The 13,071-nt window shown below is 40.1% G+C and overlaps 1 protein-coding gene across 5 annotated transcripts in view; it reads left to right on the top strand.

Moving 5' to 3' along the window:
* The window catches only part of Hs3st5 (heparan sulfate (glucosamine) 3-O-sulfotransferase 5), a 233,809-nt gene that overhangs the window by 101,707 nt on the left and 119,031 nt on the right, over window positions 1-13,071 (top strand). For 3 of the 5 annotated variants that reach the window (XM_005409760.2, XM_013507349.1, XM_013507348.1), the window contains one exon: window positions 8,685-8,808. The gene's annotated coding sequence lies outside the window, so the exon portion shown is untranslated. The remainder of the gene's footprint in view (window positions 1-8,684; window positions 8,809-13,071) is intronic. The other 2 variants (XM_005409762.2, XM_013507350.1) reach the window with 2 other exon arrangements.

A 13,071-nucleotide genomic window follows, 5' to 3' on the forward strand; every position in this document is an offset into this window, starting at 1 on the left:
GGAACGAGGCACAACTCTAGTACTGCTTTGTTTTGGCACCCTGGGTCTAAGTTTGGAATGTAAGAAACTGGAAGGGAACATGTGCCTCTGGGGATGCAGGTTTCCACTGCCAGGTATTTCAGGTGTCCTTCTTTCCAGATAACAGAGGTCACCATCATTTTGAAACAGACTTGCCTCTTTGCATCCAGATGTTAGACTTACTGAAAGACTATGGCAGGATCTTCTGGGGTCGGGTGGGACAGGGAAACACAGCACAGGTTTCAGGCCTCGTGAGGGGACTGAGGCTGTGCAGAGCATTGAAAATGGAAATGGGTAGGGAGGCTGTCACTGAACTGCAGAGCACAGCAAGGTTGTCTAGCAGAATTATCAACTCTGACTGTGTGATAGGCACCTGGGAGCCCCCACTTCTGGGGATGACAGGCATGTAAGTTAAGACCACAGAAAAGAACTGGTATAGAGGATATAAAATGGATTTATTACCCACAGCCTTTCTCAGTGCTTAAAAAAATAACTATACGTGTTCAAAAATTATACCTTTTCTCTTTTTTATGGAGTGGCCTGGGGTGATGGGTAGACTTTTTATCATGCATCTCAAATGGACATTCAGTAAACACTGTGTTTCGAGACCAGCTGAGTGTGGAGCCTCAGCGGTGGTGGCCGTTGGGTGGTGACCCACGTGTGCGTGGGCTGCACAGGTGAACACTGCTGTGTGCCTGAAAAGCAACACTCGTTCTTTCAAAAGTGTTCTCTTGGTTCTGACTAAGGATTAGAAACAAAAACTGTAGGTTTCTACAAATGATACCAGTGGCTTTTTCTTACAAGGTATCCATTTATATTTTTGACAGCATTTGTTTGTCTTCCTGAAAAACCCTTCATTCAAGGGTGACATAGCAACCCTGGATTATTTATGTATAATTTGGTAGATGATAGACAACTGAAATTACTGTGACGAGTGTTTTCACATTGTTTCTGCTGATCTGACAAAAAAAAAGCATATTGCCAGAAAAGAGTGTGGAGAACTCAGATTCCTCAGAATCAATTTGAAGCACTGTTTTGAAAAGAGAATTGTGATAAAGAAGCAACTGGGAAAGGGGCGGAGGTGGAGAGGATAGTTCTTGAGATGAAAATACAGTTCAGTAAAACAAATTTATTTTATTGATGGAAACTATACATACTGTGCTTTAATTTATTCATCATTACTCTTGTCCTTGAAATTGCTTTCTGCTACTATACACACGATGGCCCCAGGAAGTCCAACATACAGCAGTAAAAACAGCTCCATGTGTGTCCCTGGTGAAACATTTCAATATATTTTGAAATCAGAGTTTACTTAAGAGTCAAAAAAAAATAAGTACTAAAGGGTGAAGCCTAAAAATACAGAGAACAAATCTCCTTCAAACAGAATGGCTCGTCCATGCCAGGGCCAATCTGGAAAACAAGGAGCAGCTGTGTTACATAATTTATGTGAGGCTAAAAATTGTTTTTCTATTACTCTGGCTTGGAGGAATGGTATTCTGTGAGCCCGTCGTGTTTTCTATCTTAAGAAAAGTTCTGCTGGGGCAGTTTTGAAAATAAGAGTTTCGCTTATCTCCTTACAAGTAGCTTCTTCCCTCTGTCGGGGTCTTTCGCACACCCGCTGGCCCGCTCCACCACCCTCCTCCTCGGCCACGGGCATTCCTGAAACACAGTCACAGTCCTGTCCTGATGGTGTCTTGGTTTTTTAATAAATGCCAGCCGTACTTCAGAGGTGGTCTGGGGAGGTCAGCTAACGCAGATTCACTTGGATTACTCATTTGAATTTTGGATGCAGAGGACTCTGAACCAATTCCCTGAATTTGTCTTATTCATGATTTAGTTATCCATGGCTGCTTTATTACACGTAAGGGCCCCTCAAGAGAGCACTGATTGTTACAGTTCTTCACTGTGCAGTAACAATATTCATAGAGTACTCTGTTCTCCACTTCCATGTCCCTGGTCCACTGACCGGTACTGGTTTCAAATGTCCTCCTTTTGCAGTTGCAGCCTTCCCCTAAAAGTTCTCAGACTCTAGTGTCAGAAAGCAGGACCTTCGTGACTTGAGGTGTTATGCGCTGGTCTCCAGAAGTCCTTCCTTCCTCCTTCCAGCCCATCCTTGCTGTTACTCTAGACATCCGCATCTTACAGTCAAAACTAAGCATGACTTTCCAGAGCTTGGCACCTGTTGATACTTGTGTTTTCTGCCTTGCACTTTTTAAAATAGAGGCAGTAGTATGAGAAAGCTCTTAAACCCAAATGTGAAACTTACTCCAGCGAAAGGAAATAGCTAAATGAGAAGTTGGACACATGCCAACTCCAATAAATCATTTTTATAAATGTAGTTTTGTTCACCAGTTTGTATTATCATCCAAAGGGAAAAAAGTTTCAAAAGCATTTGTCATTTTTGAACTCTTTTAAATGGTTTTATTAGTCACTGATGGAACCCAGGGCCTCATGCATGCTAGGCAAGCGTTCTGCCACCGCGCTGAACCCCCGGCCCCTCCTCAGTCTCTTTCACAAAGTGTCTGAAAGGTTCTCACGTAGCCCAAGAACTGGTCTATGCAGTAGAGATGCGACGGAAGGTTTACAGAAAGTAAATCACAGCTCATCCCTCATGCTGCTCACAGGCTGTGCAGGCACACCGAGCGCCAGTCACATCTCAGTGTGACAGGGACGTTGAAGGACAGGGTGGTAAGGCTTTAGAGAATGCGCACCTAGAGAAAGAAAGGGCAGCAAAATATTCCTGAGGGCAAGTGATATCCGGCTGAGACCAAGAAGAGGAGAAATTAGCCAGGCTACATGGGTTTGTGACGGGGCCAAGGAGAAAAGGCCTGGCACATCCAAGGGACGCGACGAGGGCTGTGCGTGAGTGAGCGAGCAGGAGCCGAGTGGGGTGAGGGCGGAAGACAACAGTCAGGAAGATAGCAGTCATGACCGCATGGTGAGGGTGCAGGCGAGGAGGGAGTGGAGAGCTCTTGTGACATCGGTTTGAGGGCCAGTGGGTGTCCCTGTGAGGCCGCTGGGAGAGACAGCCTGCAGTGCCAACAAGTAAAGCATTTAACTTGGAAATTTATGATTTAGTGGTTAAGTTTAATTTAAAATGTACCTGAATATTTTCAGTTCCAAGGTAGTTTATTAGAAATTTCTTTATCTCCTGCTACTCATTTATAATTCACTTAGGGCTATGTCTGCAGCGGTCTTTCTCAATGATTACAATAATATACCCAGAAGTATTCTATTGAAGAGTTGACTTTGCCTGTTCTAATAATGCTTTAATTTCTGTGTACTTTCTCCACCGTAAGTGGGGATAATTAAAACTGTTGTGGCTTGCCATGAAGAATTACAAAGTAGAAAATAGACTATAGCATCACATTAAAAGAGTCAACTCCATGGAAGTTTAATTCCCCATGCTTGTCAAAAGTTGTTAAAATATTGCTTGCCTTTTTTGCATATAAAATATAGGCAGACATGTACCCATATATCAAAAAGATGACACTTCGTCAAAGAGGACTTTCATGGGAGAATGTTCTGAATAAAATGTTTTCTTGGAGAAGAACTCAACCTGTTTAACATTCTGAAGCATAAAGAACACAAAATGCCCAAACTCACTGCCAGTCACAACAGGCCGTTTCATTTACCCTTTACTACTCTTCCATATTCCAAACATTATTCCCAAAATTATCAGTTTTATTCTGTGATAATGCTGGTTTGAAGTAAAATAAAAGCACCTCTAACTCTCCTCAAAATGGATTTTTTTTCAGACTTAACAGCACTTCTAATAGTATAATGGCTCTGTCTATGGTTAGACTCAGTGTAATTGTATTCCCTTATCTATTAGAAACACTGGCTGTGGCTAGCAGCATTTCACTTTCTGGAAGAGGAAATACAGAATTAAAGTCTCAAACTAGTTTCCCAAGAAGCACTTGCACACCATCATTTTCAGATCTTTTAGTCTGTGGCAAGATGGTAGCCAGAAAAGAATGAGAAGGCAGATGGAATTTAAAGCCTTAACAAAACTAACAAATCATCCATTTACCTGTAAAAGCCTCAAGTTTATCTTTCTTTATGGCTGAGTAGTATTCCATTGTATAAAAACACTACATCTTTTTTATCCACTCCTTGACGATGGACATTTGGGTTGTTTCCAAGATTTAACTGTTACAAATTGTGCTGCTATAAATATGGGTGCACATATATCACTGTTGATGATATTTTTAGTTCTTCTGGAAAAAAGAGCCAGAAAGGGAATAGCTGGGTTGAATGGGATCTCTAATCCTAGTTTTTTGAGGAATCTCCACATTGATTTCTACTAGAGAGCATACTCATGAGTGAAATAAATCAGACTCTTGTGTGCAAACTTCATATTGTCTGTCTAGTGTAAGAAACTGAAAGAGTAAATAAGATCCAAAAGGTACAGTGGATATTATGAAAGGGAAAGAAGCTGCTCAGAAGGAAAGAACAACTGGGATGGGTGAAGGAGAGAAGAAGGAAGGGAATTTTTTTTAAAACTCTGTACTTATCATATATATTATATATATATACATACACACATGCATGATAGCTAAGATAAATGTACTACTAATTTTTATTAGTTCATTGAAAGGAACAGTTAGTGCTTATATTGTTTGATCAGTTTTTCATGCCTTTATCTTGTAATCTGAGTAACCACTTTGAAGATAATATGCAATATAACAACTATTGTTAATTTCCTATCAAAAAAAAAAAGACTAACAAATCAGATGCACCTGTACATATGCCTCAAATGATCCTTCTCTGTGGCGAGTGCTTTGCAGTGGTTCCAATCTTCTGGGCCTTCTGAGAATGTGCATAGTTAAGGTAATGAATAATGGTTGAGATGTTAAATCGAAAATCAGTGGACAATTGGCTTTGATCACAGTCTTGTCTCTTCCGGGTGGGCACGATATTTGTATTTACTATCCATGATCTTTGCGGAGAATGAATCTAGCTCTAGCTCTTTTATTATTACTGCATTTTTATTATATGTGTTTGCAATACGTAGTGATTTTGCTCTCTTCTGCCTTTTATTTATACTTTGCGTTTCTCATATCGGAGAAACCATGCAAGCTCCTGAGTGAGAACTGGGGGGTGACTGAAAGAGAAGCACGTGGCAGTTGAGGTTACTGAGATGAGCACAGCTTAGAGTCACCTGGGATGCACACAGCAGTGACGGTGTAAAAAGGAGAGGACACTCCGTACTGCTTTACTTGATGTATAAGCTGGCTCTCACTTTGTAACTTGCTCTCGATTTAAATACTTAAAGGTTTAAGTATCTTTAACTTCCCAAAGGTGGTGCACAAAAGTTTGAGCTGCTGTCAGAGAATGGGGGGAACAGATTCCTCCGTTGGAGAATGGAAAGCCTAGGCTTTAATAAAACATTAAAGTTCTGCCTCTGCTGCTGTGAGAAGACACTGGGAATGGAGCAACAGATTATAGTTACTAATGGTCAAACCGAACTTGCTACCTTTCCCTGTTAATTAACTCACACTGTGACTGCCAGGAAGCACCATTTCATGTTGCCGTGATGGTGGTTGTGGTACAGGAGGCGCTGAGAGTGGCTGTAAACATCTCACAGCAGAGAATTCTTCCTTGTCTCTGTGAGATGGAGGTCGAGTACTGGGCCGTGCAGAGCCGTCCACTGAGGCTTTGAATCCTCCCTCCTCACTTCCTAATTCTGTGAGTTTAGGTAAGTGCTTAGTTTCTGTAACCCTCACTCCATTAATCTGTAAAATAGGTCTAATGCTACCTCCTTAGGTATTTAGTTCAATGCTCCATAAACATTCAGTACCTAATAAATGGAATCAATTGTCATGAATGGACAAATGTGCGTAGCTTAGTAGTTTAGCCCACTAAGCACTCCAAGGATTAAATTTCCTCAGGGAAGTAGGAAATCCCCTCCAGATAGCTCTGCTACAACCTCAGCCCCTTTTATTCTCTCTTTTGAGGCAGGCTCTCACTGTGTTGCCAGGCGGGACTTGAACTTTCAGATACTCCTGCCTGTCTCCCAAGTACTTAGTGCACCACTGCAGGTGGTGTCCTCAGACTGCATAACTGGGAACAGTTGCCCTGCCCTGCCTTGCACTCTTTTCCCATGTATAGAGACCATGCTGTTTATTTAAATACAAGTTATTTATTAGTCTGACTCAGAAGAAATTTTATTACACTGATTGTCACACACTTATGAATCATTTGTTAAAACTAGCAGTTTCTCCTAAATGTAATAAGGCCAAAATTAATTTCTAAACTTTAGATCCCTTTAAAATTTGAGCAATCACTCCTGGTTATAGACTATTATGGCCTGGAAAGTTGAAGCCTATATCCTCAGTGCAGAGGAAATGTCAAGGACATGTCAATATTTGATTCTATTATATATCAGCCATGCCAGAGACCGTGGGGTCATAACTAATGTAAACAGCTCACTTTGAGTCCACAAGTGAAGCCAACGGAAGATGCAAATTGATCCTTATTTGTTCTAATACTAAAATTTTACAGGGCTTTTTGAACTATTTCATAAATCACTTTCAAAATGAATGAAGCGGTAACATTGAACTTCAGCTAACTGTATTTAAATTAAATATAAGCATTTAAAATAACCATTTTAATTAAATACAAGGCCCAGGCAACTAATCATCAAAAGTGGAATTGGTAACTTAAGATTTATCATTCTGAAACAATTTATACCACATTGCTAATGAGTTCTTCGCCCTACTTAAAGGCTAAATGCTTTTCTCCAGTGTGGCAGCTGGTGGGAGAGAACCATTTCTTGTGCTGTGGTTGCCAGTTTGATATTGAATCAGAGCAAAACAAAGTCTGTTTTCCACAGTCTTTTAGAAGCAAGCCTGAATACACTATCTGCTTATCCACATCCACATTAGCATATTTTAGTTCTAAAAACAAATAATAAAAACCTCAGTAACTGAAATACCATTTGGTATTGCAAGTAAAAATGGGTACATTTTGTAAAATAGTTAAGTATTTTTAAGTATAACTACTATTTAGCATAAAGCCTGACAGTGTTTTCACGTTAGGTGAATACGTGCTTTGATTAAAATTTTATGAAATCTGTCTTAGAGCGTTTCTTTCTCACGGTTTGCTGCTGCAGCTCACCTTCTACTTTCAGTTGCTCATTAGAACAGCTGAAAAGCAGAAGAGCATCTACTCAGGGCTTTGAGGCCCCGTGTGATTGTTCTGATCTTTCCTGTGTTGTGGCATTAGCAACGCAGCTCAGATTTTGAAAGAGAGCGGTTCCTCTGCCAGCCTAGGGGAGTGGAGGGTTTAGAAGCAGGTTCGCTTGTTTTGTTACTTGAGCTAAATACCTGCAATTACTGGTTGTCACCGTTTTCATCTGTTGTAAAAACAGAACTAATTGGAGGCGCTACCCTTCAGGGTGAGCGCTAGCACATAATGAACGTTGAGTGCCCTCTTGAGTTTAGCATTTTAATTATTCATAATTATCATGATTTCTGTTTATTTGGGGTCTTTGCAAACAATTGTAGTTTATCACAGAAACTGAGAAGCAGAGTAGCTGGGGCTTTGTTTTGTTTTGTATTAAGGCCATGGGCCTGTGACTATGCCAAGTTCTCATAAGCAAAGAGGCTGGTTTTCTAGCTAATATGTGGGCACAGTGGCAGGTATGGTGTCCTGAAATGACTAGATGCACTTTTTTCTTTTCTAGAATCGTACCAATATTAGGGCTGTGGGTAAAGAAATGACAGGGACTCAAATGGAAGGATTATAAATAATTTATGAAAATATGTTCATCAGAGAACAGATGTATTAGTTTGTACCAGCCAAGCATACAATTTTTTAGACCTTTTCCATTTCTTGAAAGAGTTTGTATATATAAAAGTGTGTGTGTGTGTGTGTGTGTGTGTGTGTGTGTGTTTGCTTTGCACCCCAAATATATTTACATCCAACAGACTCATTTTACTGGATTTTTAGGCCATTTGTGTTTGTTTTTATTGAACATATATTAATGACAATGACATATTTGGTTTTACAATCTAATTAAATGTCATATACACTCTTCATAGCAGTCTGAAACAGTAATTTAGTAGTATTTTTAAAAAGACTTCAGCATTGTGATATTTTTTCATTTTTCCCATATCTTCCTTGTTTTCCATCCTTATAACACAGCAGTTGCATTTTAGATTCAAGTGCGTGCTCTTCAACTAGAGAGTTAACCAGGCCTCCTGGTAGTATGTGTTCAATTTAGGAAGAAACAGCAATTGCTTAGTATGTTCAAGTGGTATCTGAGATAACAATGATTAGTAGTGATATTCATGTGTGTCTGTGAAAAGATCTGGAGATACACAAAAGGCACTTTTAAAGAAAGTGTATTTATTTAACCACTACCACCTGAAAACCTCAACAGCCAGAAAAGAAATAAATTTCTGCTATAGGAACAATATGCAAGTACCTGTGTCCACTCACAACTTCCAAACCCATCCCTGGTCAGGGAGTTAGCACTTCCATGTCCTGAGGCTACGTTCCAATGTTATTTCTGGTCTCCCTCCACAAATGACTTCAGGCAAGGCCTAGTTGTACCATGAAAGCAAACCCACAATGTGCTTTTTCCATATTAGGTGTTTAAATGCTACTGCTATGGAGAAGAAAAATGAAAAAACTAACTGAAATTGCTTTGCTTCCAGGTCCACCCCAGGGGCTGCTCAGCAAGAAACAAGCCAAAAGGACAGCCCAGAGGTGAGGAGAGGCCATGGAATGTCCACTGAGGGATACTCATCCCCGGGATAACTGAGAAGTGTCTGAATGTAGGTATGTGTGCAGGGCGCCAGTGTGCCTGTGCATTTACTGTCTAACTATCCTTCACATCTTTCCCTCACATTCTTCTGCCTTGGAGCTGGACAATCATGGACAAAAAATGTGAGCCTCCTAATCCTCTTCTCCTTCTGTACATTGTGTGTGTCAGGTGTTGTGCCCGGCAGAGGGAAAGCAAGTCCTTTAGTTCTGTTCACCCTCCCAGGCCGAACTCAAGTTTCACCTCCACTACAGACTCTTGCTGATTTCCCCTTCTTCGAAACTTCTCTAGAACTTGTGGTTATTCCTTTTTTCTGGCATTTGCCACAGTCTGTTGCTTTTTATCTATGTGTATATAGTCCTGTGTTCTCAGCGTAGCAGCTATGTACTTCTGGAAAAGGCAGGGTCTAGTATATATCATGGTTTGCACATCAGATCTATGTGTGTATCACAGTCCAGGGAGGGGACAGGCCTGTAACAAGCAGCTGTGATGGATGGAGGCAACACAGGTGAGGGGTTAAGAGCATGTGTTCTGGAGCCACACTGCTTGAGTCTAAATTCTCACTCAGTCTTTACCTGGGTAGCCTTGTTGAGGGTGTTTGTTAAAACGCTCTGTACCGTAATTCCTGTTCTCCAAAAGGAAGATAACTTACTATTCACTTCAATGAGCTGTTGTGGAGGCTAAGTAAGTTAATAGATTTAAAAGAGCTTAGAGTCCAGTACATACTAGACACTAAAAATTGTTATAGGAATACTCCATCTCAGCTTTGTTAATCTAGCCTAGAAAACAAATGGCATGATCCTCATTCTCTAAACAGGAATAGTGTTTCCCTAAGGGGTCGGATCACTGCCTGAAAACATGAAAAGAGGCAGAATCAGGATCGAAATGTCTGACCAGAAGCCTAGGTTGTATCCATCTGAACACTGGCTCAAACACAGATACCCAGTGATGAATTCTCACTAATAGTGATGAGTTGTTTTCACTTCTACTCATATAGTTTTGAATTAAATAATGCTGAGATTTACTAGGTTTCACCTTTCAAAAAATATTTTGAATGTAAAATCATTTAAGGAGATTTAAATACCTTTCTGGTAGTTTAATTCTAATGAGATGGAGTCATAGCCTTTATCTATTTTTATTTATTGTTGGGACTCAGAGTTTAAAATTCTGTCCTGTTTTACTGAAGGAGAAGAAGGGGGGTGTTGTCAGTGGCTATTCTACCCTGGGACATTTTACAACCTAGGAGTCACCGAAATGGAGACACAGCAGGAGCACACAGCCTGCTTACCCTGCTCACCCCAGGTCCACTGTGAGATGGGCCTCCATGCTCCCTGTTACACAGCAGGGCTATGTTATTGCCTACAAAACTAGCAACTTTAAGATTTGGTGAATTATGTCATTTAATAGTAAATTATAAAATTGATATGGAGTTGGTTTTTAATCATTGTATCCTATTTGAAATTATTTTGGAGAGTTCACAAAGTATCCTGTGAAATGTGGCAAACTAGCAGTCTTGTTCTCAGCAAGGGAGTCAGCAGCAAGTTGTATTCTCATCACTTGCTAGGATCCTTGAGTGCTGCTGCTTCTTGCACACCCGTAGCATGCAGCACTGCAATGGACATGGCAGAAGTAGCTGGGGAATAAAACTGTGCAGCTCTACTAATATACGGAGTACATTGTGTCTCTTAGCCCCGCACTGAGTTGCAGAGTGACTTCCCAGACCCTCAGCAGACCTGGTGGAAGCATCACTGGGCATGGAAATGGGAAAAGTCAACTTTGCTGAGCACTTGACCTTATTCTAGGTTTTAATACATTACGTCACTTAATCATCAGCATAAACCTACGAAGTAGGCATTGTTACCTCCATTTACCACATTGTTACCTCCATTTACCAGTAAAGAGGCTAAAATTCAGACAAAGCAAATGATGTAACAGTCTTAGGGTGCAGTGAGCCCTGCACTCAGAGTTGCGAGGTGCGTACCGTGGTCTGGCTCTAACGCCAAGGGATTCCAGGCATGTCACAATACCTCTTCATGTTCCAGCTTCCTCATCTTAAATAGCGTTATGAAGACCAATATAGTTTATGGGTAAAATGGCTTTGAAATGATCAAAGATATTACAAACATAGAAATCATAGTGGGAAGTCTGTAAGTGTAAACCCTCACACAGTTCTCAACTGCTTTGGAAACCCCAGCCAGCAATGGGGATAGGATGGAAGCAATAAAAAGAAGCAAAGCCCAAAAAAATGGAAGCACGATGCCTGCGTAAAACTTTTGGGAGCAAGTCTAGAAAAGCTTCTCCTGATGGTCTGATACCAGTGCTGATTCAGTGTTGTCCAATTTTCAGTCACCAAGTGGAGGAGCCCCTTAAATATAATATTGTTTGTTTTAAAATTAAACTATAGTGGTCATAATCACTGAACCAAGAACCGGATATAGAGCATAACATTGGAAACTGGGACTGTTGCATATGGAGCCACATGTCTGGTGTGAAATGGTTGCCTGACAAGCACAGAGCATAGAACTTACGTCACACCTAAGTAAATTCACGGGTTTTGTATCACATGTGTACTTCCTGCCCCGAGTCCCTGAAACACCTTGGGAGCCTCAGTGGGACCCAATGCTGCTTTTTGGTCAGATCTTTCCAGCTGTCTTTCAGAAGGATTAAAGGCACTGCAATTTGTGGCTGATGTCTGGTTTTGACCTTGTAGATATGGAAGGGAAATAAGTGTATTTGACGAGTTATTAAACACATGCTTCAGTTATTATGATAGTAAAAACAGTTCAGTCTTATAAAACTGTAAGGTGCTCTCTGATTCTTAGCACTTAATTGCATTCCTACTGAGTTTAGATAATACATCCCTAATCTCAGTGTGTGACATAGTGTGATTATTTAGATTTAAGAAAGTTACCCATGTTTGTTTCTACTTCTGTTTGATATGAGAAGTTTCAGGTACTACCTACTAGATGCTTTTTTAAGCTACATTTTACCTTGAACAAGAACAGGTTACTTAACTGGTATTTTAAATGGTATTCTAAGACTCAGAGAGAAATTAACAAACCACTTTTACGTGTTCTTTGTCAAAGGCTACCCATAGGAGGCCTCTGCCTCCAAGATCTACTGCTGAGATGGAGAAGCTATGACCAACTATTCAATTTCATCAGCCAATTTCAACTGTCAAGTATTTCTAAAAATATAGGCCTATGACAACAACATATTTGCTTTTTTCATAATGACCACCTTAGCATTTGCAGTTTATCATTATTTTTAATTAAGCATTTGAAGGTGAAATGGGATGCAAGGATAATGATTTAAAGGATCAACAACAAACAACTAAGTTGGGGTACATTTCAGGGAGAATATTCTTCAGTAACAAAGGTATTTTGTGAACTATGAGTCACTATGCAAATAATATCTACAGAAATGTTTCTTCAAAGTAATGAAACACTCAGTGAAACACTTTCTTTTCTCTTACTTAAAAGTTTTCATGACCCTGTGTTCTTCTGCACATACCGGATGATATCCACACTCAGTGATGGTAATACCTGCCGTTCATAAAGTGCTACTCTATACCAGACATTTTTAAATGGATTATTGTTAGTCTTCAGAGGATTCCTGCAAGGAGATTTTGTTATATTATATATCTGAGAAAGCTGAGGCTCAGATAGGTTAATGAACAGACTGGCAAATTAGTAAGTGGTAGAGCCCCAAATAAAATCCAGATTCATTTAGGCCCCAGTCCTCATGCTCTATAACTTTGGGGGAGGCCAGGTGATAATAAATGAAAAAGAAGCACTCTCAAAGTAAAAACAGTAATAGTAGCTTCCATTCATTAATGTGCCAGGTGCTGAGCCAGATGCCCTAAAGATGATATAAATTCATCATCCTAATAAACAGCTCCAAAGAGTTCATTCAGTGTACGCTTTTCAGATGAATTGCATTGTAACACTATTCCCTTTTGCCTTAGGAGGAATTTAAGATTCAAAGACATCAAGTTATGGATGCACAGTAGCACACCTGGTACGGAGCAGAGCGGAGTTGGCCAACTTGGGTCTTGTTGAGTTCCAAAATCTATGTTCTTTCTATTTTTGAATAATAGACATAATACATACATAATACTTATCCTTTTTCTCTTCAGTTATTCTTAGAGTGACTTGCTTTATTCAGAAATTAAGGAGCTTTATGATAGTAAGGAACTTTTAGAAAGTTAGCTTTAGTTCACTTAATATGTAGTTGCATGTGTCCTACCACTGCTCAGGTGTGCCTCCAGGTCAGATTTT

This window comes from Chinchilla lanigera, unplaced genomic scaffold, assembly GCF_000276665.1.
Source record: "Chinchilla lanigera isolate Chin_1 unplaced genomic scaffold, ChiLan1.0 scaffold00125, whole genome shotgun sequence".
NCBI lineage: Eukaryota > Metazoa > Chordata > Mammalia > Rodentia > Chinchillidae > Chinchilla > Chinchilla lanigera.